The 10617-nt window shown below is 38.6% G+C and overlaps 1 non-coding gene across 1 annotated transcript; it reads left to right on the forward strand.

Annotated features, from left to right (window-relative positions):
• Window positions 1-445: 445 nt before the first annotated feature.
• Window positions 446-552, forward strand: LOC128578672 (U6 spliceosomal RNA). The gene has a single exon (XR_008377812.1). It is a non-coding gene; the product is annotated as a U6 spliceosomal RNA (small nuclear RNA).
• Window positions 553-10617: the final 10065 nt, after the last annotated feature.

A 10617-nucleotide genomic window follows, 5' to 3' on the forward strand; every position in this document is an offset into this window, starting at 1 on the left:
ACTAGATTAATGATTTAAACTTAAGACCTGAAACTATAAAAATACTAGAAGAGGGTACAGGGAAAACCCTTGAAGAAATTGAGTATTTTATGAGGAGGACCCCCCGGGCAATCAAAGCAGCTTCAAAAATACACTACTGGGACCTGATCAAACTAAAAAGCTTCTGCACAGCCAAGAACACAGTAGGTAAAGCAAGCAGACAGCCATCAGAATGGGAGAAGACATTTGCATGTTTTCTTTTTTTCTGACAAATGGTTAACAACCAGAATTCACAGAGAACTCAAACGTATAAGCAAGAAAGGAATAAGTGAATCCATCGCAGGCTGGGCAAGGGACTTGAAGAGAAACTTCTCTGAAGGAGACAGGCGCACGGCCTACAGACATATGAAATAATGCTCATCATCTTTAATCATCAGAGAAATGCAAATCAAAACTACTTTGAGATGTGCTCGCTTCGGCAGCACATATACTAAAATTGGAACGATACAGAGAAGATTAGCATGGCCCCTGCGCAAGGATGACACGCAAATTCGTGAAGCGTTCCATAAAAAAAAAAGAAAAAAAAAACTACTTTGAGATATCATCTAACTCCAGTAAGATTAGCACATATCACAAAATCCCAAGACCACAGATGTTGGTGTGGATGTGGAGAAAAGGGAACACTTCTACACTGCTGGTGGGAATGCAAATTAATACATTCCTTTTGGAAAGATGTTTGGAGGAAATAGATTTGCCATTCAATCCTTCGAGGCATATACCCAGAAGACCAAAAATCAGATCATAACAAAGATATTTGTATCAGAATGTTTATTGTAGCCCAATTCATAATTGCTAAGTCTTGGAAAAAGCCCAAGTTCCCATTGATCCACGAATGGATTAATACATTGTGGTATATGTACACCATGGAATATTATGCAGCCTTAAAGAAAGATGGAGACATTACCTCTTTCATGTTTATGTGGATGGAGCTGGAGCATATTCTTCTTAGTAAAGTATCTCAAGAATAGAAGAAAAAGTATCAAATGTACTCAGCCCCACTATGAAAATAATTTATGGCTTTCACATGAAAGCTATAACCCAGTTATAACCTAAGGATAAGGGGAAGGGGTAAAGGGAAGGGAGGGAGGGGGGAGGTCCGTGGAGGGAGAGTGATTGGTGGGATTACACCTGCAGTGCATCTTACAAGGGTATATGTGAAACTTAGTAAATGTAGAGTGTAATATCTTAACACAATAAATAAGAAAATGCCAGGAAGGCTATGTTAACCAGAGTGATGAAAATGTGTCAAATGGTATATAAAACCAGTGTGTGGTGGCCCATGATCGCATTAATGTACACAGCTATGATTTACTAAAAAAAAAAAAAAAAAAAAAGAAAGAAAGAAAAAACTCAATACACATTCTTCTCATCAGCCCGTGGATCATCCTCCAAAATTGACCATACCTTATGACACAAGTATAACCTCAACAAATTCGAAAGAATAGAAATTATTCCTTGTAACTTCTCGGACCATCATGGAACAAAAGTTAAACTCAACAGCAACAGAAACTTGCATACTCAAATAAAGTCATGGAAACTAAATAGCCTTATGCTGAATAAGAGCTGGGACAAAGATGAGACTAAGAAGCGGATCGTTAGATTTCCGAAACAAAATGATAATGGAGCCACAAACTATAAAAACCTGTGAGATAATGCAAAGGCAGTCCTTAGAAGGAAATGTATAGCATTAAGTGCCTTCATCAAGAAAACAGAAAGAGAGCAAGTCTGTAAACTAATAAGCCATCTCAAGCAACTGGAAAAGGAAGAGCAATCCAATCACAAACCCAGCAGAAGGAAAGAAAGTAACCAAAATTAGAGCAGAATTAAATGAAATTGAAAACAAAGGAATCATTTGGAAGATCAGTGAAAAAAATAGTTGGTTCCTTGAAAAGATTAATAAAATTGATAAACCCTTGGCTAGACTGATGAGAAACAGAAAAATAAGATCTCTAATTACTTTAACTGGAAACCATAAAGGGCAAATAACAACAGATAACCACAGAAATACGAAGGATTCTCAATGATTACTACCTAAAATTCTATTGCCAGAAATATAAAAATGTAGAGGAAATGTACCAATATCTGGAAGCCTGCTGCCTTCCAAAACTCAACCAGGAAGAATTACAAGTTCTGATTAGACCAGTATCAAGCACTGAAATAGCATAAGTTACACGAAATATCCCAGAAAAGCAAAGTCCTGCACCAGACAGTTTCACATCAGAGTTATACCAAACCTCCAAAGAGGAACTAGTTCCTATATTGCATAACCTATTCTAAAATATATAGAAAGAAAGAATCCTCCCCAACACATTCTATGAAGCAAATATCACCTAATCCCCAAAGCAAGAAAGGGCCCAAACAAAAAAAAAAAAAAAGAAAGAAAGAAAGAAAGAAAGAAAAAAAAGAAAACTATAGGCCAATGTCATTAATGAATATTGATGAAAATATTCAATAAGATATTAGCAAGCAGATTACAAAGATGCATTAAAAAGTCATACACCATAATGAAGTGTGTTTTATCCCAGTGACATAGGGTTGGTTCAACATATGTAAGTGCATAAATATAATTCACCACATAAATAGAACCAAAAACATCATATGATTTTCTCAGTTAATGCTGAAAAGGATTTTGATAATATCCAGTATCCTTTCATGATAAAAAACACTCAAGAAAATAGGCTTAGGTGGGACTTTTCCTAAACAGAGGCCATCTACAGCAGACCCACAGCCAATATCATACTGAATGGAGTAAAACTGAAAGTATCATATCTGGAACTAGACAAGGATGCCCACCATTGCTACTCAACATAGTGTTGGAAGCCCTAGCCACAGCAATCAGGCAAGAGAAAGAGATCAAAGGTATTCAAATAGGGACACAGGAGGTCAAACTCTTGCCCTTTGCAGACGACATGATCTTATACCTGGAAACCCCCACGGACTCGACTACAAAGAGCTTAGAAGTGATCAAAAAATATAGCAGCATCTCAGGATGCAAAATCAAGACCCACAAACCAGTAGCCTTCGTATATACCAACAATAGTCAAGCCGGGAATAAAACAGAAGACTCTATCCCTTTTACAGTTGTAGTATGGAGATGAAATACCTGGGAATATATCTAAGAAAGGATGTGAAAGATCTTTTTTTTTTTTTTTTTTTTTTTGTAGAGACAGAGTCTCACTTTATGGCCCTCGATAGAGCGCCGTGGCCTCACACAGCTCACAGCAACCTCCAACTCCTGGGCTTAAGCGATTCTCTTGCCTCAGCCTCCCGAGTAGCTGTGACTACAGGCGCCCGCCACAACGCCCGGCTATTTTTTGGTTGCAGTTTGGCCGGGGCCGGGTTTGAACCCGCCACCCTCGGTATATGGGGACGGCACCTTACCGACTGAGCCACAGGCGCCGCCCAGGATGTGAAAGATCTTTATAAAGAGAACTATGAAACCCTGAGAAAGGTAATAGCAGAAGCTGTTAACAAATGGAAGAACATACCATGCTCATGGCTGGGAAGAATGAACATTGTTAAAATGTACATACTATCCAAAACAATCTATAGATTTAATGCAATCCTCATCAAAGCACCGATGTCATACTTTAAAGAACTTGAAAAAATAGTATTTCTATTCCTATGGAAATTCCTATTGGGAAAAAAATCCCAGAATAGCAAATACAATTCTCAGAAGTACAAACAAATCTGGTGGCACCATGTTACCAGATTTCAGGTTATGCTAAAGTCTACAGTGATTAAAGCAGCATGGTACTGGCACAAAAACAGAGACTTAGACCTATGAAATTGAAGAGAGAACCTAGAGATGAACCCACCCACATATCCTCATTGGATCTTTGATAAGCCTAACAAAAGCATGCACTGGGGAAAAGAATCCTTATTTAACAAATGGTGCTGGGAGACCTGGTTAGCCACATGTAGAAGACTGAAACTGGACTAACACCTCTCGTCCATTTACAAAAAAAATTGAATTCTCACTGGATAATAGATTTAAATTCAGGACACAAAACAATAAAAATTCTAGAAGAGAGTGTGGTAAAAACATTTGAAGATATGAAGAAGACAGTCCTGGCACTTGGAGCAACACCAAAAATAAATAACTGGGATTTGATCAAGCTAAAAAGCTTCTGCACAGCTAAGGGTACCACAAAGAAAGCAAACAGACGGCCTTCAGAATGGGAGAAGAGTTTTGAATGTTGTGGACCTGACAAAGGCCTGATAACTAGACTCTACAGAAAACTCAAATTACAAAACAAGGAAAGAGCAAACAACCCCTTCTATAAGCAGGCAAGAGAACAGAAACTTCTAGGAGATGACAGAGGAATGGCCAACAAACACATGAAAACAATGCTCATCATTAATCATCAGAGAAACGCAAATCAAAACACTGTGAGATATCACCTAACTCCAGTAAGATTAGCCCACATCACAAAGTCCCAAAACGGCAGATGTTGGCGTGGCTGTGGAGACAAAGGAACACTTCTGTACTGCTGGTGGAATTGTAAACTAATACAACCTTTATAGAAAGAGGTATGGAGAATTCTCAGAGAACTAAAAGTTGACCTTCCCTTTGATCCCGTGATCCCATTACTAGGTATCTACCCCGAAGAACCAAAGTCATTTTACCATAAAGATATTTACACAAGAATGCTTATTGCAGTTAAATTCATAATTGCCAATTTGTGGAAGCAACCCAAATGCCCATCAACCCATGAATGCATCAACAAATTGTGGCATATGTATACCAAGGAATACTATTCAGCCATAAGAAAAAATAGAGGCTTTACATCTTTTATGTTACCTGGATGGTTGAAACATTTTGTATCTCAGGATATAAAATCAATTTTTTATTGTATCTCAGATACAAAATCAGTTTCTGAGAGTAGAAAAACAAATATCCAATGTACTCAATACTAATATGAAACCAATATATAAACAATTACATGCTCATATGAACAACGAAACATAGATCTAGACTAGTATGGGGGTAGGAGGAGGAGGGACAGGGTGGGAGGAAGGGAGAGGACAACTGGCAGCAGGAGGGAGGGCATTTGGTGGGATTTCCCCTAATGGGCACAATGTGAGGATGTGCAGCATGCCCCCAGAGTGAGGGGTTCTTTTACAACTGGAATTTTACCTTGAAAATGAGAACAACGCAATCTAAAAAATGTATAGCTCATGTTAGTTTGAAAGAAAGCAGCAACAACGAGCACAACAACAAAAGAAAATGAAAGTGAATTGGTGAAACATACTTTCTCCTCACTGGATCCTTGGCTGAATTGAGTTCCTTGGTGGGGTTTAGATGAGAATACCGCATCTAGTTCCCCTTCCCTTGGGTAAGGATTGATTCTCTTGGCTTTCTTTCTGGAGCTGATGGGAGCATGGGAGTATTAGTTACATAAGCCATATCTATTTTGTTTACAAGTTTACAGTAATTATCTTTACTTTAAATTATAACATTTTTCTCACAAGTGGCTGAAAATTTTTTGAACCTTTAGAAGTTATTTTTTTTTTTTTGCATCTGTGCTATGTAAAGACATAAAAAGCTATACATGTGGAATTTCTTTTTATTTTACTGATCTTTAAAAAATCATTTAAGTTGTAAAATAGTACAATTTAAGGAACCTTTCAAGGGCCATCTTTCCTCAGAGTTTAAAACATATATAGGCCAAACAGTGTTACTGTAGAATGTTAATTTTCTTTTTTCTTTTAGTCACAGACTAATATTTATAAGTGGTCTGTCAGACAAGATTTACTCTACCTCCTCAAGGTATATACATATATGAACAGAGATAAATACCACATCTGTAAACAAAGACAAATGCTATGTGTGTACACAAACAAATAAAAGTTTCAACTTAGGAGATCTCGCTCCATTTTTTTGATTTTTGATAAAACAAACTCTAGTTGTTAAATAGCACAGTAATTTAAGGGTTTATTTAACGGCTGCCTTTCTTTTTACTTTTAAGATTTTATAAAGGCCATATTGTGTTACCATAAAACTTCATTGTTTTATTAGTCCTAGGTGGGTACTTGTAAGATGACTAATTAGATAGGTTATGACCTAACAGGCTGTCCTTTGGAACTGACAACTCAGTTTCCCTGGTTGAACTCCATTAAAAATTTACATAAGCTACCAGAAGGGAACTCCAACCCCTGTGTACAAACAGATGGGCACTCCAAACCCTGTATACAAGTAGACAGGGACCCTAAACCCTGTGCACAACCAGATGGGGATTCTAACTCCTGTGCACAACCAGATAGGGACTCTAATCCCTGTGTGCACCTGAATAACAGTGAAAAGGATCTCTTTATCAATGTGAAGCAACAGCAAGAGCAGAAGGACATCACATGAGCTGTTTCCAGGAAAAAAAAAAAAAACATACTCCAGCAGCACTGCAAGGAGCAGCAGGGAGGCGTGTTTGGTCTCCCCTGGTCAGGCAGATGGGCGGGTCCCGAGGTGAGTCTATACTCACCACACTGCTTAACCAATGGTCTCTTCGTGGTCGCCACAATATGTTGTCGAAATAAGAAGTCAGTCTGTCTATTATTTCAGCTAATTAACGGAGAAACAGATGAGAGATCAAGTTTCCTTACTATTTGCTGAAAAGGTAGCAATTTCAGAGACCAGAGAACTGTTCTCTGAAATTACTAGCTTTGCCATAAATAAAAATGAAACTGTTGATCTCTCATCCACTTCTCGGTTAATTGGCTTAAATGACAGACAGGCTCCTTAGCCTGACAACATTACTACTATTACAAACAGTAATAATACTAACAATAGTTCTCATTCACTGTCTCCTTACGTACTAGACACAGAGTCAAAAGCAGTCTCTCCACCTATCTGTTAACATTTAAAACATCTGTTCCCATCATGCTAGCTAGCAGATCAGGAATCAGAGGCATACAGAGTTATAATAATTTGCCCAAATTCACACAAGTAGTGTAGTAAGTGCCAAAGCTCAGATTCTCACTGATTTATCTCGCTCCATAGTCAATTTCATTAACCCCTGTGCTGTATAATGTCTTACCTTGAGGAGTTGTAAAATATGTTAGAAGATTCTAGTGCCTAGGGTCCTGGGCAAAGACACCTGGCTATTATACACACAACCTACAATCTAATCAGTTGAGTTGCATGAGTTTCATTTTCTTTTCTTTGTCTTCTTCTTCTTCTTTTTTTTTTTTTTTAGTGAGTTCCCTTTTTCCTTTTTATTGTTGTTGGCTGTTTGTTTGGATGGAGTCTCGCCTCCCATGTAGCTGGGACTGACTACAGGTGTGTGCCACAACACCTGGCTAAGTTTTACTTTCTTTATGCACTTTTTGGTTGTTTGTGTGAGATGGCGGGGGGTCTCCCTCTTGATCAGCCTCTCTTGAGGTCAAATTCTTGACCTCAAGCAATCAAGCCTCCTGCCTCAGGATTTTAGGCATGAGGCACCACAGCCAGTTTCATTTCTCTTATTAAACAAAGTCATAAAAAAGATTCTACATATGAACTAAAATTAGATCATTTCCCTTCTTCTCCTTGCTCATGGAGTAAGACAATTAAATAAAAGAGAAGCGGTGAATAATCCAGTTAAATGTTGTTACAGGAAAAAAAAAAAGTATCTCCAGCACTTAGGGACTTAAAACCGTATCTAGGTCTCTCACAGTTCTGTGGGTTCACAGTTATCAGCTGAGTGGTTCCCACTTGAGGTCTCTCATGAAGTTCTAATCAGATGTGGGCTAGAGCTGTAGAAGTGTTCTAACGTCCTGGACTTCCAAGTAACTCACTCACATGACTGGCTTTTCCCACTGACTGTTAGCTTATTTAGATTTACAACCTTAATTGACTCAACCTGACCTCTCCTTGTCTCTTGGGCTTCTCAGATCATGATGTATGTGCTCTCAGAGGGAGAACATGCAAATTAATAAACATAATTCACCATATGACTCACCACATCACCCAAGGGGAAGAATTTCAGGTGACAAGGGTGGACTGAAGTCTCCTTATGACCAAGACTCAGAAGAAACATACATCACTCCTGCAGTGTTCTCTATTGCTTCAGCACAGCCCATATTCAAAGGGAGGATCAAAGAGTGCAGGGAGTGAGGGAACTTCCTGAAGGTGGCCATCTGTAAAAAATGCCTACTGCAGAGAGGATGCAGATGCAGTGAGCCAGCATTGGCACCCTTGCAGGTAGGACTGTATGGGCAGGGAATAATTACCAGCGGTATAGTCACATAAACCCTCAGAGGCAGCAGCATTCCTTCAAATGATTTATACCTAGGACATAACAGACCGGTACATGAAGATTTTTGAACAGTGTTGTCACCCTGAAGGAAGTTGGTTGACTGCATTGAGCCACATCTGTACACTGGAGTGTATTGAAAACTCTAGTAGGAACTTGAGATCTTCAGGTGACAGCAAGGAAATAAAATGTTCCTGCTGCATAGAAGAGGTTAAGATGATCAAGGCTACCAGCACAGATCCTCTGTGTTGTCTTTGGCTCACAGACTTTCACCCATGTTGTTCCATCTTTCTCTCCAATATTCCCTCAAATGTATGCCGTGCCTTCTCCTGGGGATCTCCTGGTTATTTTGCCTTGCACAGAGCTTCTTAAGGCAAGCTGAGTCTTCCTCTTCTCCATTAGTCTGGGACTTTTTTTTGTGGGGGGGTTGTTTGTTTTTGTTTTCTGCTGTGTCCTCTGCAAGCCCAATTTCATTTTCCTGAAGTGTTAGGTAGGGCACATCAGCTTCTTGCAATTGCTTTCATAATCATCTGTTTCCCCACCATCATTAAACTGAGAGCTAACCTTTTTGACCCGTTATCCAGGGTCTAAAGTAGTGTCAGGAAGTCCTGGAACTTAACACAACTGACGCATATCTTCCTTATGAACTCTGCAGTGGTAGACCCTCTTGCCAGGAGCATTACTCTACACATACCACCCTTATAAGGTATTTCACAATTTTTCATAACTTGTGTCCTTGCAATCATGAAATAAAATTAGTGTTTTGTTTTTTTTTTTAATTTGCATCTATCAGATGCTTTTCTGTGTCTATCGAGAGGATCATGTGGTCTTGGTTTTTACTTCCGTTTGCATGGAGAATTACGTTTATTGATTGGCATACATTGAACCAGATTTGCATTGCTGAGATGAAACCTACCCGGTCATGATGAATTATTTTTTGATGTGTAGCTGAATTCTGTTTGCTAAGATTTTGTTGAGTATTTTTGCATTAATATTTATTAATAATATTGGTCTGTAGTTTTCTTTTTTTCTTGTGTCCTGTCCTGGTTTTGGTATCAGGATGACATGTGCTTCATAGGAGGAGTTGGGGAGGGTTCCTTCCTCGGCCCACATCACAAGGTCCAAAAGCAAGACATGTTGGCATGGGTGTGGAGAGAAGGGAACACTCATGGTGGAACTGCAAACTAGTGCAGCCTCTATGAAAAGAAGGATAGAGTTTCCTCAAATAACTAAAAATAGATCTTCCATTTGATCCTGCAATCCCGTTATTAGGTATCAACCCAAAAGGGGAAAAAAAAATAATTACCATAAGAACATTTGCACTCAAATTTTTATAGCAGCACAATTAACAATGGCAAAGTTGTAGAAAAAAACCCAAGTGCCTTTTTAAATTTGTTTTTCATTTTTTTCCAAGTGCCCCTTAAGCCATGAATGGATTAATAAATTGTGGAATATCTATACCATGGAATACTATTCAGCCATAAAAAAGACATAGGTTTTTGTATCTTTTGTAACAACCCAGAGGTATTTGGAGAACACCCTTCTAAGTGAAGTGTCACAAGAATGAAATAACAAGCATCACATGTACTAAGTACTAGTTTGAAACTAGTAGATTGACAACTACTTGTCATATAAGAGAAAAATTCAATTAAGTTCAGGAAAGAGGAAAAGAGGAAGGGGTTGGTTAAATTCCTGCACAACAGGTACTTTGCATGGGTATATGGCACACTTCCTGGGTGAGGGACACAACTACAACTCAGACTTTAACCTTATATTAGAAAACATATGTAACCTAATCAATCATATGCACTCTCATATAAACCTGAAGTGAAAAAAAAAAAAAAAAGAATCTTCCCTCCTGGTTCCAGTAGTAAAATCCAGGGACAGGTCTCTGATTGGACTTGGGGCATGTGCCAATCTCTGGATAAGTCCCTGCAAACTTACTGCATCCCAGATGGAAGTCAGAGAAAGAGGTGCTGGGTAGGCAATGGTAATAAATGCAGTTGATCTTCATTAAAAATTAATCTGCATGGGTATTTGTAGTTACTTTTATACAATTATTGTAAGACTCCTGTTCACCAACTAATGTAGGGATAAGGCAGAATCTATTTTTGGCTTATATCAGATCCTAACCTCCCTGGACTAGGAAGTTGCCAGCAAGTCACCAGCCTGGGACCACCGAAGATGAATAAATTACTAAGCCATACAAACTATGCTTACCTTTCTGTGACAGCAGTTTATGATTAACCTTTTGACCTGACCCCAAGACAATGCTGAACACATACAACTATTTCCCATCAGGGTTTTTGAACGCTTAAAAACATTACTATTGCCCTATAAGGAGTTC

The sequence above is a fragment of the Nycticebus coucang genome, chromosome X (assembly GCF_027406575.1).
Source record: "Nycticebus coucang isolate mNycCou1 chromosome X, mNycCou1.pri, whole genome shotgun sequence".
Classification (NCBI taxonomy): domain Eukaryota; kingdom Metazoa; phylum Chordata; class Mammalia; order Primates; family Lorisidae; genus Nycticebus; species Nycticebus coucang.